This window comes from Falco biarmicus, chromosome 6, assembly GCF_023638135.1.
Source record: "Falco biarmicus isolate bFalBia1 chromosome 6, bFalBia1.pri, whole genome shotgun sequence".
Taxonomy (NCBI): domain Eukaryota; kingdom Metazoa; phylum Chordata; class Aves; order Falconiformes; family Falconidae; genus Falco; species Falco biarmicus.
Genome location: NC_079293.1, coordinates 79,225,808 through 79,240,892, shown reverse-complemented (window position 1 = coordinate 79,240,892; position 15,085 = coordinate 79,225,808). Strand labels below are relative to the sequence as shown.

General features: G+C 44.1%; 1 long non-coding RNA gene across 2 annotated transcripts in view; it reads right to left on the bottom strand.

The window, feature by feature from the left end:
- LOC130151350 (uncharacterized) overlaps window positions 1-13,683 on the bottom strand; it is a 29,269-nt gene extending 15,586 nt beyond the window's left edge. For both annotated transcript variants that reach the window (XR_008822557.1, XR_008822558.1), the window contains exons 1-4: window positions 11,460-13,683; window positions 11,257-11,359; window positions 6,721-6,907; window positions 479-542 (exon numbers count right to left, since the gene is read on the bottom strand). This is a non-coding gene — a long non-coding RNA (uncharacterized LOC130151350). The remainder of the gene's footprint in view (window positions 1-478; window positions 543-6,720; window positions 6,908-11,256; window positions 11,360-11,459) is intronic.
- Window positions 13,684-15,085: the final 1,402 nt, after the last annotated feature.

Below are 15,085 nucleotides of genomic sequence, written 5' to 3'. Positions count from 1 at the left end.
ATAGTCCAAACATGCAATTCAACGCAAAGACATGGATACAACCTCAACTCAAAAGTCCTTAAATCACAGACTGCCAGATACCAGGAGGATACAGAAAAAGAATTGCCTCTCTTTGCTGACCCTATTCTTGTACAGCACTATTGACCACTGTTGGAGGCTGGAAAGATCTTGGTACTGAACCCAAGAATATAGTCTTGTTTTCTTGTATTTTTAATTTGTCCTTTGAAACTTGGCATACTCGGTGATTAAAAATGAACCTGTCTTCGAAACAAATACATCCAAATCACAGGTACCCAAAGCGCTATGTTAACCTGACCGCCATGTTTTGACACTCAGAATATTTAAACTTTTATAAAGGATTCTGCTTATGGATGGGCTCGTCTTGTTCAGGGCATGATTGACAGGGGTCTATTTCAAAATACCTCCCATTAAGAAAAAAAAAAAAAAAAGAAAGAAAGAAAGAAAGAAAGAAAACTACCTTAATGGTGAAGCAGGGAATGACAGCAGCAGACAAAAGGTCGTTGCTTCTTTGTTCTTCAAATCTGAAGAAAATACACAGAACTCCATTGTATAACTTTTTCATGCACAACATTGTATCCCTTGACCCCATGCACATCTGCAGCCTGAAGTCCTCTGTTATCTCTGGATAACAGCTGTTCCATCACTGATTATTCATCAGCTCCATTTTAGTCTGCTTAAGGTGCTGTGAAAAGCCCCCAGGTTGCCGAGTTTGCTAACATGAATTCAAGATAAAGCCTAAAAATTGCTGAAAAACATAGGATAAATAAGGGGCAAATCTTACAGGATATTTTGTTTGGTTACCTGCACTGCATAGGCCTATACTTTAACATATGGGAATTGCAGAATCTTTTAAAAATCTCATAGAATCCCTTAGTTCTCTCATCTAACTTCTTTACACTTTTTATTTGGCTTTGGACAGCAAAATGCAAGGGCAAGGAACACATGCAGTCAGTACTAGAGAAACAAGCAAGCCCTTCAGACATGCGATGTGCAGGAGCAGAATTTGCAGAACAATTAATTAGTGAGGATTTCCAGTTAAAAGAAAGTAACTGAAGAGAGATGAGATACGTGCAAAACCCAACCCCTTTGAATGCAAATACTCCTTGATCTTTATTTGGGGCAGAGGAAGTAATTTCTCTTCTGTCTTCTCACACTTGCTATGGAGACCACAATTCAGTATGCACCTCCTCCCCAGGTAATTTATCTTCTGGGCTCTTCCACACCCCCACACCCCCAATCATTTTCCACCCCACCACTCCCCAGTTACCAATGCTCATATTCCCACAAGGGTGCTAAATCCCATCAGTCTCTCTGTCCAAAGGATAAGGATGGGAGAGGATTTCTTTGATCTCCAAGACTCTTTCATGGGTCATTTGAGAGGTGAGGATGGAAGAAGGTGAAGATTTCCAGTTTATCAGCAAGGTGTTGATGGCCACCAGATTGCTGGGAACATAATAGAAGAATTCCTGTGGGGGGGGGGGGGGGAAAGTATAAAAAAGGTGCTTTGCAGGCCAGCACTAAGTTGTTAATGAGCTCCTGGTGTAAATTCATAGGGTGCAGGGGATGTACCGAAGCAGGTGGCTCTGCAGCGACAAGCAACCCCCAGTTATTGACTGACTTCTAAGTTGTACAGCTCCTGTCCCTGAAATACCTGCGTGCACAGTATGTAAGTTTAGATTAGTGTTACAGAGTCCACAACGTGCTAGGCATATTTCCAGAAATACGAGCCCACCTTACAGACTGTAAACGAGACAAAGTGGTTTCTCTAGGAGCCCCAGAGGAGGCACAGGCTATTTTGCAGAGTGGCCCTGAGTCCTGGTACTGGTGGCTCATTTGCCTTGTGGCCATCTGTAAAACGGGCTGCTCAGAAGTCACCACTCTTTGATCTCACCAAACGTGAAGGTGCGACACATACATGCACAAATGTTGCAGGTAGCTGCAGTTTGCCTGTCGTAGCTGTGAGTACTATAGCTCAGGTACAGGATGCCAACACCTAAGTCTACTGAATTGATACAGAGGGAGAGAGTTAAAAGGTACATATTCAAGCTTTGTTCTAAATTTCCCAATTTGATTGCAAACCTGACTTTTTTTCACGCTCCCAACTTGCCTTTTGTCTCTTCCAGTCCATCTACATCACATCCCTTGCAATTGTATCGCACTCTCTTTGTCCATATGCCAAGAATTTGCTGAGGACTTACAAAATCCTCGTTCCCAATTGTTTACCTGTTTTGTACAGCATTTCTGCCTTTTTCAGAAAGCAATTCTACTATTGCCTCCTTCTGTTAGACAAAATTATGCAAATTGCATAGTTTAAATTGCTGTATAATGGTTGATCAGCTTTTCCTTATTGTTTGCCATTTGTTACACAGGATTTGCGTGCATTTAAGAGTTTTATGTGTTAATAGTTATTTAAGAGGCTTAGCATAGCTAATACCTTCAAGCAGCTCTGTCCCTGCAGACTACAGAGAAGTAAAAGCTACCTCTGTCATCAGTGGTTTTAACTCTGAGAGTTTTAAAAATAGTTTTAAAAGTCTGAGTGGCAAAGGAGCTGGGGAGAAGATGCAGTGACTGCTGAAGTTGTTCGGAGAGTGTGCTGCCGTTTACCAAAACGATCCCGGTCCTTCTTCCGATAAAAGGAGCTACAAAGCAGACCCAGCTCCCACTGGTGGAACAGGCCTGGCAGGCTGCGGGTCTCCAAATTCCGTGTTGTTCGATGACAGCCCGTTTCTACTCATGTACATGCAAAAACTTGGATTCGCTTTGGCGTGAGCGTAGGCTCCTATTCCGGCTGGAAGCCGGTTGCAAGCGAACACATAGGCATTTCCTCTCAGTTGCCAGATCCTGTTCTCGTTAACATGTTGCCAAAGCATTAATCATATCTGAAACCCCGCGTGCCCCTGAGCAGACTTTCCCTCCCAGCTGCCTCATCCCCATTCCTTGATAGACAGACTTTCATCTCTCTCCCACTCCTTACACATCCTTGATCTTTTCCAAGAGCGGCAGCCCACCCCCCCCACCCCCCCCACCCCCCCCCCCCCCGAGCAGGCAGGCTGGGAACAATGAGCGGTTTGCTGCCACCGAGCTGGCTTTTCTGCTCCCTGGCTGGCTGCGTAGCGGAGGCCACTCCAGTGCACTCAGCAAAGCACACAGAATCCATGCAATACCTACAGCTTTTCTGTAAGCAATTAACTGAAGAAGTCAGGTTGGGTTTTCTTAAACAAATTAGCCTTTTAGTATTGAGTTATACACACCGTTGAGAAAACAGAGAGTAAAGTAAATATGTTCTTGAAAAGCAACCCTTCTCCCACGCAGCCCCAGAGAGTAGTACTCACACATTTGCCCACTGCAAACAGATGGGCCATTTTCTTGTGTCTCTATTAGGTAATAAGCTCAAGCTGTGAACAAATAAAGCAGAAAACACCCAATATGCCAATGTGTTAATTTTGTCTTCCTGTAGGTGTCCCTGTCGATTGCAAAAACAAGTCAGGCCCAACTTTTTCATTTCTTATTTTTTGCTAATAGAGAAAAAGACAAGTTTTTCCTGGACAAAATAAACTGACCATTTTTCACAGTAACAGCTATATAAAAGGTGTTGATTAAGCCACACGTGAGAAACAACAAAACCAGCCCTAACAGCTCAATAGTCTGTATACCTGTTATCTTTTTAGATGGATTCTCCTTTAAAGCGTGCATCTCTATACATGTTCCTTACCAACCCTAAGTTTTAATATACCCAGAATCGAGCTCCCTAATTTGCATATGAATACACACAGAATATATAATTATGTATCCTTTGCATGGCCTTTATTGCATGTGGTACTTGGGGGTACCTCACTGGGGTACAGCTCAGGACAGAATCTGGCTCAGGCTGCACAGACCTCATAAACAAGTACCATGTACGAATGGTTCATCGCTTTTATACACCAGACTGTTTCCATGCTTGCATTGGAACTGCCAGGAGGTTTCCACACAGAACAAAATGGAAGATAACAACCTCTAAAGAGGTATAGGTATTAACGAAAACCAACAAAGATTCAATATTATTTTTTCCAAGGTTCTCGGTCCAAATCTTCAGGTTTACTTATTTTGCCTAGAAAGTCTTTGTCCTTGCAGGGCTGAATTCATCCGCCCAAGGAGGAGCAAGTGCTGAGTGCCACAGGATTACTTCCCAATGCAAATCCAACAGTTCTTAATGCACTCAGGCCTATACCCTAGAGATATAAAGGTGCTTCTCTTTCTTTAAAGTCTAACCTGATTAGAGTCACTCCTATGACTCTTGATTTACCACTATCAAACTACCTCTCCTATTGTTATAACCTTTCTTTCTTTCATGAAGGCTCTTTGGAAGCTTTTCACATACTTGTTAAATGCTCTTGGTCACAAAGCCTGCTCAAAGGTCCCTTGATCATGTCATTGCTATGGTGTAAAATTTAATGACTTTTACAATGCGTGCTGTACCCTGGCAAAGTGAAGCCTTTTCCCACAGTTAACAGAGGTGGAAGGCCTCAAAAGTAGATTAATAAAGGAGGACAAAAAAAAAAAAAAAAGTGAATTTTCATTCAAAGGAGGAAAATCCCTTTTTCTTGAAATGCAGAGAAGACAGGCTCAAACAGTTCTCTAGTATGTGTCAGCCAGGCACACTATCTCACTGTTTCAAAAGATAAATGGACTGACTTGGTGAGGAGGGGTTAATAATAGTGAAAAATAAAGCATTTGCAGTTTGCTTCGTTTTTCTGTTGGTGGTTATAGATAATATCTTGTCTCCCTCAAAGAATCAAGGACATGAACAGCTTCTTTAATGCTGAAAACTGCTGTGGGATATTGTAGGGCTGCAGATCACAAAGTTAGTTCTTACCCTTATTTGTGTCCTTTTTATAGGATTGGTCACCAAATGAATGAGGTTATCCAAACCAGAAATAAGTATTAAAACTAAACAAGCATATACTCAGAGCATACTCCCCTTACCCCCAGAAGAAACCCTCCCACACATCCCTTCCTGGAAAATATGCCAGACTTTGTTACTCCTGTTGTATCATCTAAATAAAGGACTTTGATTAGCCCTGCTTTTTCCAGATCCTTGTTAAATCCTTGTTTGTGACAGTACAATAACAAGGCTGCCCTGGCAATCCATTGCTTCATGCTGGAGATTGTGGAGTGCCCCTTGGAAGCACAAGCCTCTCAGGAGAGCTCGGTGGTGCTACACCATCTACAAGGTTTGAAATGCATGCAGCAAAGCAGGTGCACATGCCTGATATCTTTCTTGAGTTCAGCACCATCCTCCAGCGACCCTGTTGATCAACTATTTTACCCGGTGTCAAAAACTCAGCCTAAATTTCCCTTCCCCTCAGTTTCTGGTGCACGACCTGTTCATTGGTATTATGCTTGTCCGTGAAGCTCCTGCTCCTTCCTGCCACAGCTACAGCAGCTTCCTTCAGCTTCAGGTCTTCACGTGCACGTTCTCTCCTGAAGCCAGCGAGCCAGGACCAACAGGGCTCATGGCCATAGCTGCAGCAGGCACCCCCAAGGTGACCGGAGAGGGTCTAGATGTACCTGTTCTTATCTTTGGTAACTCACACCCAGTCTCAGGTGCCCATAAAGTCCTAGTTCAGGTCAAGACAGTCCCGAGTGGTTTCAGTCCTGCCTATTCTGTAAAAGGGGTGTCCTGCCATGTCACAGAGTGATCATCTTCCACTGGCAGTTGTGCTTGCAGCTATATATTCTGCTAAAACCACGCTTTCATGGTGAGAGCTTGTGTCCTGCCTAGCAGGGTGATTTCATCATACTGTTACCGTGAAAGCTGTTTGTGGGGAGCAGCTTCCACAGCGGCAGCACTGCCCTGCCCTGGGGTGCAGGCAGCGTGCATCTGGGGAGATGTGACCTCTCTGTTGCTTGAAGGGATTCCCAGTTAACCAAGCAGCAAGGAGAACAATGGGAGCAGAACCCTTTTGACTTGCATGGGTTTCATCTTCCTTTTGCTTCCCTGGGATTTTCTAAGGCAGGCTGTGAATACTGAAGTGCCACCACTTGCACTTAAAGACTTTGCAGGTGATAGTGCGATGCTTGTTCACACCAATATGAGAGGAACCCCACAGCAGGAAGTCAGCTCTTTCAGACCTCTTTAGAAACGTGTGATAATCTTATAGTGCATGAACACTTTCTCCCTCCCCTCTCTCCCAGCCTCTAATTCCTCTTAAACAAGGCTATGTTAGTCTCTACGTTTTGATGCTGCTGCTGACGCAGCTCTCCTTTCTCTAAATTTGCTCTGTTTCACACCTCACTATCCCGTATCATTGCAATATTCAGTGCTTTGGGAACAGGTTTATGTATTCAGTCTACACCTAGCCTGCTGTGTTGCACTCTTCATGACGCTTTTTTCCACAGGCTTTGGAAAAAACCCACATTTGGTGATAGATATGCAGGCCTTTTTATATTCTCTTTTTTTCTTCTCCCCCGTCGAGCCTTGCCTTCTCTGTAAGGATTGGTCCCTATTTAAATTTTGCACTTACACATCACGTTCATCCTGTTCTTACTATGTTCACAGCCAGTCAGATATTTTTTTTTAACACAACTTTTTTTAACCAAGCACCCCAATTCTGAACATTTTTCCAGTAAAAAGGAAAGTCCTAGGTTCAAGTCCCTCTACGAAATGAGTTAATGTCAATTTGAGTGTGACTCCGCATCCCATAGGAGCACACTTACCACCAAAATGATGTTCTGTGGATGTATTTGTTTCAATTACCAATCCACCAAACAACCTTCGAAAGATTGCTTTATCTTGATGTGCAATAAAGTTGAAAGACATGAGAAGAGTTTCCTGGCCAGCTCAATTTATATCGCTGTAGCATCTGAGTGTCTCTTGCAGGCTGATTAATTAGCTCATGCAATCCTGCAAACAAGGTAGTAACATGTCAGCTTGGGTTTAGAATTGGGCAATTCTAAGGACAGAGGACAGGTGAAGCAATTTTCCCAAGGTCACACTCAAAACAAGAACGTGCTCCCCCACACTCTCATGCCAGACAAATACTCGATCTCCAAACTTACTGTTTTTAGTTAAGTACCTACCAATATCAAGCCATCACCTGATATCAGAGCACTGAGACTCACCGAACCTTTCAGTAAAGCTGTGTACAAACGCTAAATCCTCACAGTGTCCATCTGGAGTAGCGGTCACTATTTTGTCTCTTCTGCAAATTGTGACATTGGAGGACATATGGGAAAGATGACATGACCAGAACTGTGCTGAGAATCAGCAGGGAAATTTCTCTCATCGTCCCCGTCCCCCCACATGCACATGTTGGGTTCCCTGTAGAGGACACCAGGTTCCCAGGCTGCTTTTCATTTGGTTAAAACATTGGATGCTAATACTTTTGTGCACCTTAATAATCCTGGTGAAGATCAGTGTTTCCCTCTTTAGTGCAACTGAGGTGCGTTAAAACCCACCAAGATTTACACACCACATGTGGGCCTCTCTCAAGAAGCTCAGCTGTAAAAATAATTCTCATCACACCTTACAAAGTTGACCGTGGTTGGTGTTAAACACAGCAGACAGACATTTGGTGAAGTGTACTCCTGGACAGGACCAAGTAGTCGTTAAGCACACTAAGAAATGGTTCTCTCATCCAAACAGAGGCCACCAAAATGGTTTTTGAATAAGAAATCACTGGGGTTTCTTCACCCTTTCATCTTGTCAGGAAATCTCTGTGAACTTCCCTCCTCTCCGTTTGCTTTCCTTCCCCTTTCTCTTCTGTCATTTACCAGCCGGCCTATTTTCTTCAAAGTATGCTCTAAATGTCACAACCACCAAACAACCACAGCAAATAATGGAAATGCCCTGGTAACCCTTCCCAAAGCACTTATATACCAATGCTGAATAATTTGACCTGCTGTCATTCTTGGGAGCATATTTCACGGTAGTGGCAGAGGAAAGAAAATGGTTTTAAGATTTTGTTCCCTTTTCTTTTGGTTCTCTTTTGCTGTAAGACAGCTCTACAAATGCAAACTAGAAAAACCCTACAGCCCAAACCAGACGCCCCTCAGAAGGAGTGTGCCAGCTAATACAGAATGAGGAACGTTCCCCTTCCGAGTGCTGCTGTGCGTGTTTCACCGTGTCCCCCTGATGATAAGAAAAGTCCTTCAAAGTCCTCAAGGACCTCTAAAACAAATAACCTATAATAATAAAGGGCTTGGGTATAGCGAAGATGGGCACATGTTTGAACGCAGGTTTTCACGTGGCAGGCACCACCTGTAATACAGGATTTCATGCAGAAATCCAATTCTCGCTGCAGTTTTTAAAAACCAGGAGTTTTTCGAAGAGCCCGAGAGAAATGTTCTTTTGCTGATTCTTTCTAACATATCAAAAGACACTTGCTCAAAAGGCCCACGCTAATAGGCATTTAACTGTTTAAATACGTTAAGATACCCTACTTGACTAATCCTGGGATTTCTGTATAATTGCATTCAGCGTTGGTTAAAGTTCTCACCTCCCAAATGACTTATTTCTATCTGTTTCTTTGATCACTGCTACAGATGAATTCCATGGTATTTTGTATTCAAGACATGCCTGAAGTAATATCCTCAAACCAGCTTCTACCCAAGACCAGACAACAAATATTTAAGCCAGTGCTTAAGCTTTGAAGATGACTTTATTGCAGTCCCAACAAGACCTCTGGATCTAATCTATCTCAGGGCTTTGGTGGCTGCCCCCTTTCTCTTTCACAGGGACAGAACAATACTGAATGTGTCCTCTTCCTCGCAACACTTTCCCCTCCTTCCCTTCAGGCCTTTCACTGTACCTCATTTGCCTTACCCTAAGCAAGCAACTCTGACCTTATCTTCTGTCCCTAGAGAGACACCTCCAGCCTAACCCGAGTTACTCACCCTGGCTGGCAGGTCAGGAGTGAACCGAAAGAGGTGCTCAGCTCTGTTCCCAGAGGTGCGGGTTCGGCGACACGCTTACCTGTTCACCACAAGCTCCTTCTGACCTGCTTCGCAGCTATGGGAAACCAAACAGCGGCACAGAGAGCAACCAAACCAAAGGCTGGTGCTCCCCTGGACATGGTTGGGGTACGCAGGCAAAGGAAATTCAAAAGAAAGATCCCCTCTACAAATTAAGCTACCTATGCAATTAGGTAATGAAGAGACAAATTGCTTCTGGGTCCCAGCTATGAAACTCGAGGACTGACATAACCCACCTGCCTGCAGACCTGCGTCCAGGTCTGCACTGGGAACTCCTCTCAGACCAGCTATGGCAGCCAGGAGCTGGAGGGAATTCCTTCCCTTACCACCATGATTTTGCCAAGAAAAGCCCCTGCTTAGGTACAACTAGTTGAGCAGAAGGATCCATCCCTAATTCTGCTCAGAAAACGAGCAGGATTGATACCGGCCAGAGGCCATGACGGCCAGTAGCTGGCGGGCTTGCCAACACGGTTCAGGGAATAACTACTACTCCAAGATCCTCTCCAAAGCACAGACAAAGCCTTGCTCTCCTGGCTGTGCAGTCGCAGGAGCTGCCTCCCTGACCACACGGCAGCATATCCCTCCGGTTAGGCAGAAGCAGCACGAGCAGGAGATACTTGCACATCCCGTCAGCCCCCTCTGTGTCTTACACAACTTCTAAGGAGACAAACTGGTCTTGTGGTTGATGGCACCGGCTTGTCTTTCCAGAAATGTATTGCTGCAATACCCACGCTACTTGTGTGCTGTTGCCCTTCATCTTTCATCTGCTAAGTCTGTGGCAAGGACGATCTGGGCATGTGTAGTGCTCGGTATGACACAGCTCCCCCATCAGCTGCAGTTTCTGAACCCTCATACATACAGTGGCTAATGATAAGAGACCCACTGTCCTCGGTGTATCAAAATAGGCAAGCAGTTAAAAGTTTTAAATGCTCAGCTCTGGTTTTTGCTGAGACAATGGCGAAAAGGTCAGTGGAATTTGAAGGAAGGAGGCCAAGCCCTTCAGCAGTGCCGTCACCCACCTGCCAGCCCTGCCTCCTCCATTTTCAGGGCAGCCTCTCTGGCTGTGTGTGTGGACCTTTTCCCTCAGCCTATAATACACCAAAGGTCATAACTTCCTAACCTGCCCTGTTGGCTTCCCCATGGGATTTACAAGCTGGCTCCTTCTGGTGATCTGATTTCCATGTGTATGAGATGAGGTGAGAGCATGGCCATTTCAAAGCCTCGGAAATGGACCTCCAGCACTGGGATGCTGAAGGAGGGCAGGGGAATCAGCATGAGAATGTTATCCTAACACCTTGGCAAGAATGGGAGCCCTCACACAAATGTTTATTCAGAGGCAGAGGGATGGCCTAGCTGGGCAGCATTTTATTTTTCACTCTTAGGAGTGTGAAAGGAGGACGCGTAAAGAAATTTACAGCCTGCAGTTGCCCCTCCTGAGACCTAAAAGATGCTACAAAGTTGTGGGAAAACAAGAGGCTGTTAAGATGAGGGAGGGAATCTACTGCCCACAGCGAGCTTAAACCTGCAGCTTGTTCTTTGACTATGTCTGGACAAAATTCAGACAGAACGTTGATGTCAGTAGATGGATCAGAAAAGCGATGGGATTTTACCCAGCTTTCAAAATCAAAGAGGATCCTTCCTGCCTGTGGCTGGGAACGCTCAGCAGCCTGATGCGATATGGCCACGGAGCTGTGCAAGGGGTGAGATGTCTAACCGGAGAGCAGCAAATCTGGTCAAGTAATGAAAGTTACCATCTGCCTCGCAAAAGCTGCGAGTACTTATCTGGTGCTCTTGAAAGAGCACATGGCATATTAATTAGTGTCAGACACTAATGAAAGGCTAGCCCAGTGATTACTGCTGAAGCAAAGTAGTGGCTGCTCCTGCTGCTGCTGAGCGCGCGGTGCAGGAGAATGCAGAGAAGGGTCTTGTGTTTGGGTCCAGCCTGACCTGGTCTCTGCTGTGCCCGGGAGCTGCCTTCAGCTTCCAATAGCCCCTCTCTCTCATCTCTTCCCTCTATGAGAGCAGGGCACATGGCTTTTCACATTAACGTATCACACCCTTCTCCTGGATGACTATACACATGGGTTACTTCTAAACATGTTGCCCAACTTCAGGAGACTTTTGCAAAAATCAAGCCTCTTCTGCCTGCCATACCTACAGGATGGAGACCATCCTGTAAGTATATTTAACATACACAGGATGACAACCAAATATAATTGGAACAAACCATGTCTAGAGAGGTATAATTCAAACCCAGAAAGCCCATTACATTTTTCTGACCTGAACACTTGCGTGTCCTAAGCGTCCTCAGCCATGGAACTTCAGCCCATCCCTCTGTACTGAGCAAGGCTTTCACTTTGGAAGGATGATAAATTGCTGTGCCCTGGTGGAGATTAAAAGCAGGTAAACAGACACCATGGCCTTGACCTATTTCTCACACATTTCACAAAGGTGAGTTCACCCAGTTTCTAAAGTTTACCTACCTGTCAATGATAAGCAGATTACATTAGTTTCCTGTTTTAACCACCAGCCTCTGGCTACCTTGTGTTCCAGGGTCACGCTTCTCTGCTCCAGATCAGTGAGTCCATCCCACGAGTGTCCTTCTGACCAAAGCGGGACCAGCTGAGGAGGAACTGAAGTAACAGGTTAGCACAGCAGCTTGACCTTACTGCCCAACCTTTGAGGGCAACTGAATGAGATGAACAGATTCATCTGTACATCAGAACATGGTGGCACATACTTCTAGCTTGTGTTAATATGACTAGGATTAACACGAGCCAGCCCACCTTTACGGAGCGATGTGTTGGCAAGCGACAATTTATTATTTCTTTTAGTTTTCAAAATAAAAGCAGCCCGCTTTGTTAAGTCTACAGGCATGAGTGCCCATGTTCGGCTGTCGCAGCAGACTATTTCCAATCAATACAGCACATACTTTCACTTCATGAAGAAAACCAGCTTGGTATGTCAAAAGCTTTTGGAAAGGCATTTGTGTCCCATAGATGGTAACACTTGCAGACTGCCTTATTCGGAAGAGCAACAGGTCCCGGAGAGAGATTTCTAGTGAACTGGCGGAGGTCCGGGGCTCTGCAAGAAGTCCTCTCTCCCTCCAGAATAAGACTGCAGGAAGACAAACTGGTTTAATCCTAACACTGTCTCTCTGAGGTGCCCATTTCAAAGCAAAACCAGCACTTTCCACGGGCAGATTCAGCTCCCAAGTGAACTGAAAAACCCTGTGGAAGAGACTGTCTTTCCTCTATCTTGAGCAGAAGCCAAGGGAACAACGAAGCTAACCGGCGTGGCACTCACCTCAGGTAGCCAAGCCACCAGAAGTCAGGTTTCCAGCTCATGCCAGCTCTTCAGGCTCCTCTTACAGTCAGAGACAAAACAGGCACCTGTGGGAGACAATCTTCCCACCTATTTTAGGAGGGGCTGAACTGCTCTCTAAAAGTACCTGTTGCATCCTGACTGGCAAGAGGAGGAAGAGAGACTATCAGCTTGGATCTGCAGCAGCCCAGCTGTCAGCCCAGCTAACACTGGGTGAGCACCCTTAGGACCCTTAGGCATCGTAGGTTAGATGGTCCCAGTTAGCTGATGGGAATCTGCGCCAAATACCTGTCAGAGAGGAGTTTCGCCTTTTCAGTATTGAAACCCTTCTAAAAAGAATCAGAAAAACATAGCAGAAGAGATTAGATCATCTCGCAGGCTATTTGTTGGACACTTGTATTTTAAAATTGAATCATTTTCAGCTATGTGATGGTAAAACAAGAGCAATCAGAAACAGCTGCAATGATTTTAGTCAAAGGACTAAACCTTCCAGCCTGGACTAAGATCTTGCACACATGCTAGCCACTCTGGCTAGCGCTAGACTCACCAGCATCTTGGAAGATCAGACGATAAGCTTGCACATCCACATGGAATTTTCCGCAACAGCCACAGGCAAAACTTATTTCAGTGATCCAACCTCAAACTTCCTATCGAGGCGTTTCAATTCCCGTATTACTGAAGGCAGAGCACAGCTGGCTACTGCTTTTGGGGGCAGTAAAACTGCATGGAAAATTCAGGTTGTAGATTTAAAACACTCAAATAAATATATATTCAAATATAAATGATAAATTTAAAAAAAACCCTGAAATAAGAAATAATTAGAAGCCTTAAGACCCTCTGAGTTCCATGCCTGACTGGCAAGAATCACGTGCAAACAAATGATAGTGAACCTAAGAAGTATTATACATTATTTGCAATGTTACGAAGAAACATTCCTGATTTCTTTATAAATTATCAAGCTCAGGCCATATCTGAAGACAGTGTCAGGCAACCTGAACTGACAGTCTGATCTGGTGCAGCACATCCCACTGTTTTGGTTTCTTCTTTTCTTCCACCATCAATAGTTAATGTTTGATGTGCAGGGCACGGGGATAATTATCACTGCATCTGTTTTCTCTATTACAGACTGCATTTTTAGCCATATAATCACTTACAATTGGATGGAGGATTCTCAGAGTGTGTTTACCAAAGAAGTGTATTGAGAGGCATCTGTTTCATTTAGTATGGAATGAAAAAAAAAAAAAAAAAAAAAAGTAAAAATTGAATACTTACCCTGGAGCAATGCTGAAATTATGCTACATACTGAAGTCCAGGCTACTGCTCTATTAAATCAATTTTTAATGCCTTCTTGTTAAATCTACTAACCTTTCCTGCACCAGACATGCCCAGATTTCATGAGCATCCTTGCCAATACTAGGAAGCAACTGATGCTAACCAAGAATAGAATGCAGCAAAATTTAATTCCCAGAGTAAAACCAGCTTGTATTTTGCACTGTTATAATAAGCAAACTCTAATTAAGTGTACTAAGCAAAGCCCTGGCTTGCAGAAGCTCTGCACAGACTGCAAAAGCTCCGAAAGGCAGAAGATGCCTTATTTGACAGCTTCTGCTAAAGAAAATAAAAATAAATACTTACATGGAACATTCACATAACCCCTTGCTCGTTTCAGAGTCTGTGGTTTGCAGATCACTGCAGACAAACTAAAATTGCAATACTTGGCTAACTGAATTCCCACATATCTGTCTCAAAGTCTTGTTGTTCTTTGAAGATGAAGGAAGCTTCAAGTATTAAAACCATGTTAAATCTTTTTGAGAGAACGTGACAAGGTACTTTGTGCTTGTAGGGAGATGGAAAACCAAAGATTTGTAATTTTTGCCAGCTTTTCCTGTGCTACTAGTAAAACATCTTTGTACATGGAGATACTCTCCTTTTACCTATCTATTCTCCTCTTACCTCTCATCTCCCTCCCAGCTCCTGGCAGAGTAGCTAGTAGAGAAGGACCTTAGGCTGCAGAGCACAGACATCCAGTATTTGAGAGATGACACTTCACAGGTCTTGAGCATGTCTCAGCTGCGCCCCACGCTACACCATTTAGACTGCTTGTAGAGGTCCCCGCATCCAAAACCCGAAGGATCAGGCAGACTAAGCTAAAAGCACCTTTTCCGCTAGGGACACTCAGCCCTTACATACCTGCACATGTCCTGTTGCACCTCTTTGAAACTGTGATAAACTACTTCTTTCCATCACTGCCTCCCAGAAGCAAATACCAAACAGGTTTCTGATTGCTAACATTTAATTACCTGATCCAGAGGTTGCTTTGCATGGGTTTTGCATTTGCATTACAGCTCTGGGATGTACGGTGCCTTCCACAGCATCTGGAACCAACTATCTATCTATCTGTCTATCTATCTGTCTATCTATCCATCTATCTATCCAGAGCTACCAGTGTTAACTGGTGTTAATAAAACACTGCATAATACTTCAATATTTAGAAAACCCAACAGCATGAGGTGAGATATAAGTAAAAGCACATGTTCCAAAGTCATAAAAATGACCATCAAAGATTGACGACTTGCTACTCTCTCAGCTGGCTGCTGTCAGTGTGATGAACTAAGCAATTCCATTTTTTAATGCCATGTAAATTATACTGCTGTGTTGTGATACATCAATTAAGTTCTTTGAATAAATTAATCAGAAAATTCTGTAAGGATGCTTCTTTGCTTTCTAAAGGGAAAAAATAATAAACACAAACCCAGGCTTTGTGTTTATCTGGTGGTTTGTTTTC